This window comes from Monodon monoceros, unplaced genomic scaffold (assembly GCF_005190385.1).
Source record: "Monodon monoceros isolate NGI ecotype Baffin Bay Population unplaced genomic scaffold, NGI_Narwhal_1 Super_Scaffold_1, whole genome shotgun sequence".
Taxonomy (NCBI): Eukaryota; Metazoa; Chordata; class Mammalia; order Artiodactyla; family Monodontidae; genus Monodon; species Monodon monoceros.
The window spans coordinates 48557784-48569912 of NW_021703765.1; the positions used below are offsets into that span (position 1 = coordinate 48557784).

The window sequence follows — 12129 nt, forward strand, 5'->3', positions numbered from 1 at the left end:
AGGAGGCTTTGGGAAGGGAGGCCCTCAGGTGGACCCTCACACACCCCTCCAAAGACTGACTGTGAGATGCTCGCAGCCTATCAAATCCAGCACCTCGTTCTTAAACCACCCCCTTCATTATATTATTGCCGAGTGAGAGCCACGAAACAGACGGCCACGATCGCTTATCCAGAATCCAAAACGCTTCGAAAATCCTAAATCGGTTTTTTAAATTTTGTCAACAAAACCTGCCCTGAGCTGATCGGAAGCTACACGTAGACGTAATTCATCGCACTCTTATGTGTCCGTATATACGTTTTACTGTAGAAATATGTGTGATCGATGACAGGATGCTGTTCTAGACCCTGCTGAGGGGTTATATAACATATTGTAGGTGCACCATACTACTTTTAGTACTTAAAGTCTGGAGAATTCTGAATTCTGAAACACATCTGGCCCCCAAGAGGTTTGCATCAGGATTTGTGGTCTAACATAATCGACCAACACACAAAATGTTTAAAAATATAAGTAATATAATGTCCTGGGTGTAAAAGAAGAAATAAAAGAATAGAAGTGTATAAAAACAGAATATGTATTTCAACCCGTAAATGCTGGGGCAGGACTATACCTGAAGACGGGGGTGGGGGGCGGCAGTGAGTGGCGACATAGACCGCTCCTGTGGAGGGGGGTTGCCTCTAAAGTGGACTTTGAATGTGGCAATTCAAATAAAATTGATAAAGTTATATATATCTTTTGCAACTCAAAAGCTAGGAGTCCTTTTTGGATAAGCGGTCTGAGGTGATCTCTAAAAATGGTTCACTATTCACTTGACCCAGAAAACCCCACAGAATCATGCAAATCAAGAGGCTCAGATCTTCGTGTTCACTTTAAGAGCACTCGTGAAACTGCCCAGGCCATTCAGGGTATGCATATCTGAAAAGCCACCACGTATCTGAAGGATGTGACTTTACAGAAGCAATGTGTACCAGTCTGTCTTTACAATGGTGGAGTTGGTAGGTGTGCCCAGGCCAAAGAGCGGGGCTGGACACAGGGTCGGTAGCCCAAAAAAAGTGCTGAACTTTTACTGCACATGCTCAAAAATGCAGAGAGTAATGCTGAACTTAAGGGCTTAGATGTAGATTCTCGGGTCATTAAGCATATCCAGGTGAGCAAAGCACCCGAGATGCCATGCAGGACTTACAGAGCTCATGGTCAGATCAACCCATACATGAGCTCTCCCTGCCACACTAAGATGATCCTTCCTGAAAAAGAACAGATGATTCCTAAACCCGAAGAGGAGGTTGCACAGAAGACAAAGATATCCCAGAAGAAACTGAAGAAACAGAAACTTATGGCCCAGGAATAAATGCTACAAAAAAAAAAAAAAAAAAAGGCAAAAAAAAAAAATACTAGGAGTGGCATTGCCATGATTTTCCAAAATGGTGAACAACTCTCAGGAAAGTTCCAATATAAAAAAAAATACAGTCGCCCTCAATGTACTCAGTAGTTGCGTTCCTGGAAAATCGGGTGCATATAAAAACCATGCAGAATTACTCTGTGTTCATTTGCAAAACGTAATTAGGTTTTAGGCCCAGATGATTATAATGAGGTTTTTTGCTTACAAGATACGTTTTAATGAGACGTTTGGAAGTGATTCACGATGCAGGACAATTCTTTGTTGTGGGTGACTGCCTCACACATGGCAGGGCGCCTCTTGTCCCTGGCTCCACATGTTAAATGTCAGTAGTGTCCCCCAGACAGATCGTTATGACAACCAGAAATGCTCCTCACATTTCCAAAAACCTTAGGGTGGTAACCTCAGGAGGGAACACAGCTCACCCCTAGCCACCCTCAGAACCACCGAGTGGAGAAGTTGGCAGGGGTTGGCGGGTGCGCCAGTGGAGTCCCAGGGCACGCTCCGTCCAGGTGGGGAATCCCGCAGTCAAGTCTGGACTGAGCAGTTTGGATTTGAAGAACCTTGTTTTCCCCAGAATCTAAGGCTCAGGGAAACACACTGGCATTGGGTGTGCCAGCATGGAGCTGTGGCTCTCCAATTGGCCAACGTGTGGGATGTTTTGGCCTTGTGCATCGCTTTCCCCTGCCAGTGAGGTGGTGCCTTCTCCAGTGGGTGATGGGCCACCTGGTACTTGGCTGATCTGCTCAGGTTGGGGCGTGTCAGGCACGCCCATGGCGGTGCGCCTTCCTTTAAGACTCATTCTCCAAGTCTCTATGTATCTTAGTGGTTAGGAGTTAAACACAGCAGCATATTCACAATAGCCAAAAGGTGGAGGCAACCTAAGTGTCCTTCCATGGGGGCAGGGACAAAAAAAAAATGTGTTACATACATACAGTGGAATATTATTCAGCCTTAGAAAGGAAGGAAGTTCAGGCACATGGGACAACATGGATGAAACTTGAAGACATCATGCTAAGTGAAATAAGCCCGTCACAAAAAGACATACTGTCTGATTCCACTCTTTAGAGAAGTCAAATTCAGAGAGACAGAAAGTGGAATGGTGGTTGCCAGGGGCTGGGGAGAGGGGGGATGGGGAGTTATTGTTGAATGGGGACAGAGTTTCAGTTTTGCAAGATGAAGAGAGTTCTAGAGATGGATGATGGTGATGCTGCCCAACAGCGTGAATGCACGTAATGCCACTGTACTGCAGTTAAAAATGGTGAAGGTGGTAGATTTTACGTTACGTGTATTTTAGCGCAAATAAAAATTTAAAAGCAAATAAAGAGGGAAGGTGCTGATGGCACGACTACGAATCAAGTGTGGGCTCTGCTGTTTACCAGGCTGTTGTGGATCTTGGCCAGGTTAACCTGTCTGAGTCTTAGTCTTCCCATCTGTGAAACGGGGATAATGATGTACTAGGGGTGGGGGGGAATTACGAGGGTCACTAACTCGTGTTTGTAAGCCACAGGGCACGCTGTCTGCACTCAGGAAGTGTGGCTGTTATAGTGCAGGTGGATTTCACTTATTCACTGCTCCGGAAAGCAATCTTTCCCCTCAGACACTCTCATAGAAGCATTTGGGGCATTTAGCCTAATAGCAAGGTCATATGGACACTAACAAAGCAGAATGACTGGGGACCCAGGACGGTGCGTGTATAAGCTTCCTGGGTCTTCCTGCCTGGGGGTCAGCTTCCTCTCCGCCCACAGTGAAGCATTCTCAACTGTACTTTAGGCAACTTCACTGTATCTAGACAAAGGCCTTCTTAACTGACCCTCCCTCCCAGAGGGACACTTCTCCATAAGTGTAAAACCTCCAGTATTCCCCTGTAGACTCTTAGGGAGAGTTGATAATTGTTGACAGCAACAAGCATTCATTTTCTTTTGTTTTGATTAAACAATAATTTGATTGGAAAATGCTTCCTGGTGCAGTAATTAATGACCGGCTGGAGCTGCTAACGCTAGAGGTAAAGCAAAAGGCACTTAACCCAGCTAGCATTAGCTACCAGGAAATGTTAGACCTGGAGGGTAATCCCTGCTGGTACAAACTCTGAAATGGGGAGGGAGCAAAAGAGAAAAAAAAAAAAAAACCTAAGCAATTTCTTCTTGCGCAATGAAAAGTTTAAAAATGGAGCGTCGTGTTGCCATAGACACAATTCCTGGCTCTGGGCTGTCCTCCATGCCTGCATCCAGCCGCACAGCAATTAGACACGGTTTTCAGCAGGGCAGCTGAGCCTCCCAAGTACCTATAATGAACAACTGCAGCTCCAGGCTCCCGCGGAAATCCTCAAGCCTTCACTTGTCACTATAATTTCCTTGGGAAGTGTTTCTAATTACATATTTCTTGCTGCCTGCTCCAGGTCAAGTCTTCTTGTATACAATATTCGAATTACATAAAACCACAAAACAGTGAGAGCGACCCTGGAGTGGTCCAAATTGCTATGTATTTGCTTTTAACTTAGTAGTTAAGCATTACTGGGTGTAATAGGGCATCGTTTGCATGAGCAAAAATAACGCTGAAGGAATGTGCCTCATTCTTTTTAAATCTCTGTAGAGGTCAGACCCATTTCAGCAAGACATTTATATAATAACAGAATTCCCAACTCCAACACATGGACCGTTTAACTATTATAGCAGGGTCTTTGTCAAGAGGAACTTAATTCTTCTGTATTATCTCCTGGGACCTGCCATCTAGGGAACTTCTGGTAGTTTAGTTCCCTGGAGGTGGTCTGTTAGTTTAGGTAGTTCTCCAAGATGTAAGACAACCTTCACCCACTAATTCTTAGAGAAAACTGAAGTCAAATGAATCTCAATCCAGATGCTACTGTATGGATGTTAAATTTTCTTTGGAATTGAGTAAATTGGAGGATTCTTCAGCTCTTGAAGAAGAGGCAAAAATGGTTTTCCAAAAGGGTGGGTTGGCTAGGGTTGGGGGTTCCCCTCCTTACGGGGGAGGGGTCTAAGTCCACCACCCTCTCTACCTTGCCTTGCGTTACGCAAGATTGAGCACCTGCAGGACCCAGAGTTACTGACTACCTGATCGTCTTGGGGGGCCTGAGGAGTTGTGCTCAGCTGAGCCTCCAGGCAGTGCCCACTGGGGGAGGGCCGGTTCTGGCCCCGGCTTGCAGCTGATGCAAGAACATGTTCCGACCCCGTTCCCTAAGGAGTTTCAGCAGAAAGTGGCAGCCCTGCAAGAAACAGCATTTGCTCTAGGCTTGCTTCTGCCCACTGGCTCCTCCTCCCAGTCTCTAAATGTTGAGGCCTAGGGTTCATTCCGGGACCTCTTCTCTCTGTCTGCACTCAGTTCCTAAGTGATGTCATCCAATTACGAGGCCCTGAATCAATACCGTCTGTAGCAGATTGTGTTTTCCAGAGTTGGCCACAACAATATCTCCATCCCATATGCTCTTCTACAACGTGGTCTTCACACTCTTTCCATGGAGAGAAGGGATCTATATCCACCACCCTCCCCATCCCACCTTGAGTCTTGGCAAGCTCTAGCTCTCTGGTAGCCCAGAGGATGAGGTGGAAACGATGCTGCCTGACTTCCAAGGCTAAGTTAGGAAAGACGGTGCAGCTTCCACCTTGTTCACTGGTACACTCACTTTTGGAGCCCTGAGCTGCCATGTAAGTAGTCCAGCTACCCCAAGGAAACCCAAGCCACATGGAGCAGCCACTCTAAGTGTTCCAGCTGACAGCCCCTGCTGAGGTCCCAGTGAAGAGCCAGCTTCAACTGCCGGATTTGTGAGTGAAGACACTTCCTGGTGATTCCAGCCCCAGTCATCATGTTGCTTCGAACCCTTGAGTCTTCCAAGCTCAGACCCAAGATTTGTGGAGTAGAAACTAAACATTCCTGCTGTGCCCTGCCCTGAATTTCGAACCCACGAATTGGTGGGTAAATGAAAAAGCTGTTTTAAGCTAAGTTTTGGGGTCATTTCTTATATAGCAGTACCATCTGCAACACCGTCTGTATGCCAATGACTCCCAAGTTTCTATCTCCAGCTTAGGGCCTCTCTCTGAGCTCTAGACTCGCGTGTCCCACTGTTGATTTAGCTTTTTCACCTGGATGTCAAACAGGCTTCTCATAGAACATGCCCCAGATGCAACTATTGACCTACCCTGCCCTGCAAAGCTGCCCTTCCCTCAGGTGTCCTCATCTCAATAAATGACACTGAAACCCAATTGCTCAGACTCAAAATCTAGACATAGTCAGTGACTCTTCTCTTTCTCTCCCAACTCCCATCCCGTCCATCAGCAAATCCCATCAGCTCTACTTTCAAAACGTTTCCCAGATAGGATTACCCCTCACCTACTCTACTGGTATAACCCAAACCCAAACTGCATCTTCTCTGTCCTGGATTATTGCTATAGCCTCCTAACTGGTCTCCCTGCTTCCACTCCTGGCCTGTAGTCCTCACCTCCATCAAGTCTCCAGAAGGCACAGTAAACATCTCAAGATGTAAATCACAGCAGGAGCCTCGACTCCTCATTCACTCATCTGGTTGTTGACCAGGAATCTAGCTGGGGCTGTTGGTGAGAACACTCACACCCAGCCTCTCCATGTGGCCTGCACTTCCTCATAATGTGGTGGCTGGGTTCAGAGACCAAGTGTCCCAAGAGAGAGGAGAGCCAGCTAGGAGTGCATCTAGGATTTAGCCTTGGGCGTCATGCAGCAGCACTTCTGCCACATTCTACTGGCTGAGGCAGTTAGGAAGGTCCACCCAAGTACAGAGGCAGGGAACACAGACTCTACCTTTCCATGAAGCCTGTTAGGGTCACACTCTAAGAGGAGCATATATAATGGGATATACATTGGTGCGGCCATCCTTGGGAAGTATAATCTGCCACACTGTTCAAGAAGATTTAACTACATAAGAAAGAAAACCGTACACCAAAAAATTCCATAAGCATAATGTAAATGCAAAAGACAGTATAAAGAAATGCTAACTCTTTTTCCTAAGCCCCTCACTGAGCCCCTCCTCTAGGCTTTGTGGGTTGATTACAGGCATATTTGGCTGGTTAACACTTTATTTTTTATTTATTTTTAATTTTTTTGGCCACGCCACGCAGCTTGTGGGATCTTAGTTCCCTGACTAGGGATTGAACCTGGGCCCTCTGCAGTGAAAGCGTGGAGTCCTAACTACTGGACCATCAGGGAATTTCCTCCCCCACCCTTTTTTTTTTGTTTGTTAATACTGCGGAGGGAAACTGAGTCTAATGTGCCTGCTTCCTCTTCTCTCTGACGGCAGGAAGAAGAGAATGATGTCTCCTTCATCTCAACCTATAAGGCTCGCTTCAAATGATACTTTCTCCACAGACCCTCCCTGACTTCCACTGTGTGAACACTGAGTTTTTGCCCCATCTCACAAGGTACTTATACTTTCTTCCTTGTATTTCAGTCTCTTTTAAATATCTGTCTCTTTTAAATCTTACCTGTCTTTAATTCCTCCAGGGTATACTGAACTATAAATTTCTCAAGGGAGAGGGACTCTTTTTGGATTCATCACTGTTGCTTTTCTGCTCTGATCTTTGCACTGTTCACATGTGTTAATTATGCAATGTGTGCTGGTGGAATTCACGAAGAAGCAGTTGTGTCCAGTGTCTGTCTCATCTATATTTAATAATCCTGGAAGGTAGTAGGTGCTCAATTAAAACATGTTTTTGGCGAATGGATTGTGATCTACTAAATACAGGACATTTAAGGGGGAAGTAAGCATAAGAGCTGACCCCAGCCTTCAGTTACTATTTATACCTTGCCCAACAATGAAAAAGCTATCACAAGGCAGGCATGATTAGGATTTTTTGACAAAAGTCTGTGGGACTTAGAGAAAGCTTTTCTAAACCTATATAGCCAAAGTCAGAAAACATAAAGGAGAAGACTGATAGTTTCTACTGCATAAAAATGAAACACTTCTGTACATTTAAAAAAATCATAAATACAAGTAAGGCAAATGGAAAGCCAGGAAAAATTTGTCAGTATATTAACAAAAGGTCACTATCTTTAATATTGGAAGAGGTCATCTATGTCAGTAAGAAAAAGACAAACATATTTTAGTTAGGGAAAGGATATAAATACTCAAAACAAAAAGAAAAATATAAGTGGTTAATAAACAGAAGAAAGAAAACCTTTAACCTCATTAGCAATCGTAGAACTTCATAGGAAAGCCACACTGAGGTAACATTTTTCTTTTATCAAATTGGCAAACTATTTTTGTTAAAATAATCTGCAATGTTGGCATGATTAGGAAGACTGAAAATTGATGTTTAAAATGGACATGCTTTGTAACCCAGCATTTCAACATCCCCAATTTATGCCAAAGAATTTATTGCTGAGGTTTGCCAAGATCTGTACACAAAGACACTTCATGAAGTACTGATTTTAATAGCAGAAAACTGGGATTAATGTCCAGCAATTGGAATTAAATTGGTTAAATAAATCATAGCACCACCCTGTGATACAACATTATATAGCCATTTCAAGTGCTGATATGAAATAATATTTAATGAAGTGGGAACATATTCATGTTACATAGTTAATTTAAAGTTTCAATTTATCAAGCAAATGTAGAATTGTTTTCTTTTTCATCATATATATTTCCATAATCAAAAACATGCATAGGGGGGCTTCCCTGGTGGCGCAGTGGTTGAGAGTCCGCCTGCTGATGCAGGGGACACGGGTTCGTGCCCCGGTCCAGGAAGATCCCACATGCCGCAGAGCGGCTGGGCCCGTGAGCCATGGCCGCTGAGCCTGCATGTCCGGAGCCTGTGCTCCGCAACGGGAGAGGCCACAACAGTGAGAGCCCTGCGTACCGCAAAACAAAACAAACAAAACAAAAAAACATGCATAGAAGAAGCCTAGAAAGATTTACATCAAAAATTTTAGGATTCTGTGATTTTACTTTTTCTCACCTCTTTTTTGTGTTTTTAAACTTTCTAGGGAATTCTCTGGTGGTCCAGTGGTTAGGACTCTGTGCTTCCATTGCAGGGGGCACGGGTTTGATCCCTGGTCGGGGAACTAAGATCCCGCAAGCAATGCAAGCTGTGTGGTGCGACCAGAAACAAAACAAAGCAAAACAACTTTATACAGTAGCATTCTTTTCTATCCAGGAAAAAAATACCATTATTTCTTTTAAGTGGTGTGGAAGTTGCCCCTGCAGTATAGGTGGGAATGCCAGTTCTGGCTCTTTCCTTTGAAAATATCTCTAGGTGCCATGGGTACACATTTACAAGAGCCCATTTTCTCCTGAGAATAGAGTGAGGGTGCGAGGAATTTTGGTGAATGTTTGTACTTGCAGCTTGTCCTGGAGTAAATCTTTAAGACTGTGGGAATAGGTGCTTTTCGCTCTGTTGAGCTGGCGAATGTATGTCAGGTTTCCTGTCCTTCTGCCTCCGTCATGTGCAAGGATCTGTGAGTGGAGGGTTTCATTAATCTGAATGCATCTGCAACCCCATCAGGAGCATTTCAGTTTCATGGACAAGTGGTTTGCTTTATTTGCTTTATTTGCTCCTGACGGAAATAAAGGGATGATACAATTAGTTCTGTCCGCTGCACGTGGGGGTGGAGCTTAAGTGAATTAAAACGTTCTGTGGCAAAGTAAACATGAAATGGGCGTGAGAAGTTGGATAGCAAGAGGAAAGCAAAGTTTACTGATTTTCTCCTTTATTTGGCTCTCAGGTTTACGAGGATACACAACAATCACACAAAGAAATCTGATGGGAATTGTCTCTAAAACTAAAAAATAACATCGCCACTGATTCAGCCTTCATGAATCCCTCTGACTCTATTTCCAAATATAAGCCCTATATAAAACCACCCCGTTTCACTTTGGGGACCACTAAAACAAGTGACTCTTATACGACAGAGAAAAAGAAGACGTTTTAATAATATGTGTGTTCAGATACTTGCATCAAATGTTAAAAACCCATCAATTCACAATGCAGAATACCACCTGCCCACAGGTACAAACAAAAACGTTTCCTTTGCTCCAAGGGATCTTTTTTCCATTTTATTATTGCTAGTGTAAGAGATCAGGAAATGTCTTAAAATGCACAAGTGGTTTTGCTGACTTTTTATGTGGTTTCTTTTGAATTCAGGAAGCTTTGAATGACATAAATGAGCTCTGTACAGATGTTTCTAGAAGGTTTATGGCTCATCTCTGAGGTTCCCAGAGAGTGGTCAGCTCCACATCACACCTCATGGGACCCCATGGCCCGTGACAATGAAATCAAAGGAGGCTGTAATTTTCTCTCAGCCTTCTTTGGGCTTGAAAACTGGAAACAGCACAGAAGACCATACATTCAATGACACATCAGATTGGCATCTTCCCTGTGCCAGCAGCCATGCCCACGAGCTATCATGGTGTGGTGTGTTACAGTCCTTGACCTGCTGGTGTTTATAGCTGGGGGTGAGAATGGAGCCAGGGAGGGGACATTAATTTAATAGGCTTCTGGGTGTTTCCATCCTTATTTCACTCTTGGACAAGCCGAAGAAGGAAATGGTTTTCAGCAACCTCTGTGATAAAAACTATTTGCTTATTCAACTGAGTTATCTCTAAAAAATGTTAAAGGACAGTTTAATAATCACTGTCCCCCAACTGTCTCTCTCTAAATATAGTTCACGTATATGAACCATGAATCTCTCTCTTCCTTTCCTCCACACTCTCCCCGATTTTCCCCCAAACTGGCCTACTTTAGCTCTTTTCTCCTCTCCTTTTTCTCATCTTTTTTCCGATGGATTTTTCCTTCTTCTTCTCTAGCAACTCTCTGTTCTTTCCCATGTAAATCAAACCAGCCTACCTTGTCCATTCTCTCTAACACCACACACAAAGGCCCAGAGTCTACCGGGAAAGGTAGAATTCTCTTAATGGGTGTGATAACTCCAAGTATTAGATACTATTAACTCACCAGACAGACAGATGAGAAACCCGGACATAGAGAGGGCAAGTAACTTAGCCAGGGCTGTGCAGCCCTCGAGAAGCAGAACCAGCCTTCAAAATTCCTCATTCCAAAGCTTGGGCTGTTTCCAAAGTACAAGCGGAGGTCCTCAGGGAGGGCTCTGGGTGGAGGAGCAACAGAATTAAGTCATATTTACCGACAGCCACATCCTCTTAGATTCATGGAGCGGCTTCCATGCCCAGGACAGGAAATAGCCCTTCTCCCAGGAAGCCCCCCGTGGTGTGTGTCTCAGGCGACACACACATTGTGGAAAAAAAGCATTCTTGTTCTCAGAGGCCTGTATCTGCACAGCGCCAGGGGACCACTCACACTGTTTTCCCATGAATGGTGCCCCCTGGAGTTGTGTGAGGGCTCGGCCTTGGCTGCACAGTTGCTTTATTTCTCACGTTGCTTTTTTTTGGAGGTCTTGAGGGGAAGGACTGTGACATCTGCTCTTGGAATGTTTCCAGCCCTGCTGAGGTTCAAAGCCCGCATCTGTTCCAGGGTCTTTCACTTCTGGTTCCTCTCAGTTCTCACTGACACTTGGGGCGGGGACCGATAACCTAAGCTTAAAATTCACATTGTCTTAAGAACCTAGAAGAGGCAACTCATGTAGTTGGAAGTATTTGAAAGACTCTGAGAAAAAGGTATGCCAAAATGTATGTGTGAATGTACATTCTCTAGAAGTTACTGTCGTGTAAAATTCCGAAATAACCACTTTTAGGTGAGAATCTATGAATCATTTTGGTGAATGTGGGGTGGGGGAGGGGAAGAACAGGAAGCGAGGAGACTTCAAGGTTTCTGTAGAAATAATTCGAGGGTAGGGGCATCTTCTCTCCCTTCGTCCCCCTTAGGTAGGTTTCCCGACTTTGCTGGACCCATTAGAGTCTGAACTCCGCTCTCCTGTGGCCAAAGGGTCACGGCAGTGTCCTAGCGGAAACCCCTGGGAGCTGGTGACCAATGGGAAGACCAGCAACAGTGAGAAAAGCAGCCTTGATCTGTGGACCAAGGGCGGCTTTAAATGAGTGGAACTCCATGTACGTGGGGTTTGAATAAGCATGTGCATCCTAACCCATTTTTAGTACCTGTATTTGATCTGCTTTTAGCATGATGACCAATCAACAGACGGTCGGCTTACAAGAGCTAGAAGGGAAGGGAAGCTGAAGGAGGCTTCTCGAAAGCAATGCCACCTAAAACAAAACCACTTCTCGTGGCTGGCTTTCATCTGTCAGAAAGCTTTGCACGTGGGATCAGGGGTATTGAAGCAAGAAGAAGGGAGTTACGGCTTTTGTTCCTCTCTATTCTGAATCAATAAAAGTAACAAACCTTGTGTGATTACAATAAGAAATATATACTTGGTCTTCCTCACCCGTTCCTGACACAGAGCTCCTAAATCCCTTGGAATTCCCTGGATGACAGGGACGCTTTTATTTTTAATTCAACATCTTCATTGGAGTATAATTGCTGTACAATATTGTGTTAGTTTCTGCTTTATAACAAAGTGAATCAGCTATACATATACATATGTTCCCATATCCCCTCCCTCTTGCATCTCCCTCCTACCCTCCCTATCTCACCCCTCTAGGCGGTCACAAAGCACCGAGCTGATCTCCCTGTGCTATGTGGCTGCTTCTGACCAGCCATCTATTTTACATTTGGTGGTGTATATATGTCAATGCTACTCCTTCACTTCGTCCCAGTTTACCCTTCCCCCTCCCTGTGTCCTCAAGTCCATTCTCTACATCTGTGTCTTTATTCCTGCCC

General features: G+C 44.6%; 1 long non-coding RNA gene and 1 pseudogene across 1 annotated transcript in view; both read left to right on the forward strand.

Annotated features, from left to right (window-relative positions):
• LOC114894967 overlaps nt 1-12129 on the forward strand; it is a 91349-nt gene that overhangs the window by 12512 nt on the left and 66708 nt on the right. Inside the window, exon 2 of the long non-coding RNA XR_003793363.1 lies at nt 6681-6801. This is a non-coding gene — a long non-coding RNA (uncharacterized LOC114894967). The remainder of the gene's footprint in view (nt 1-6680; nt 6802-12129) is intronic.
• Nucleotides 791-1371, forward strand: LOC114894959 (annotated as a pseudogene).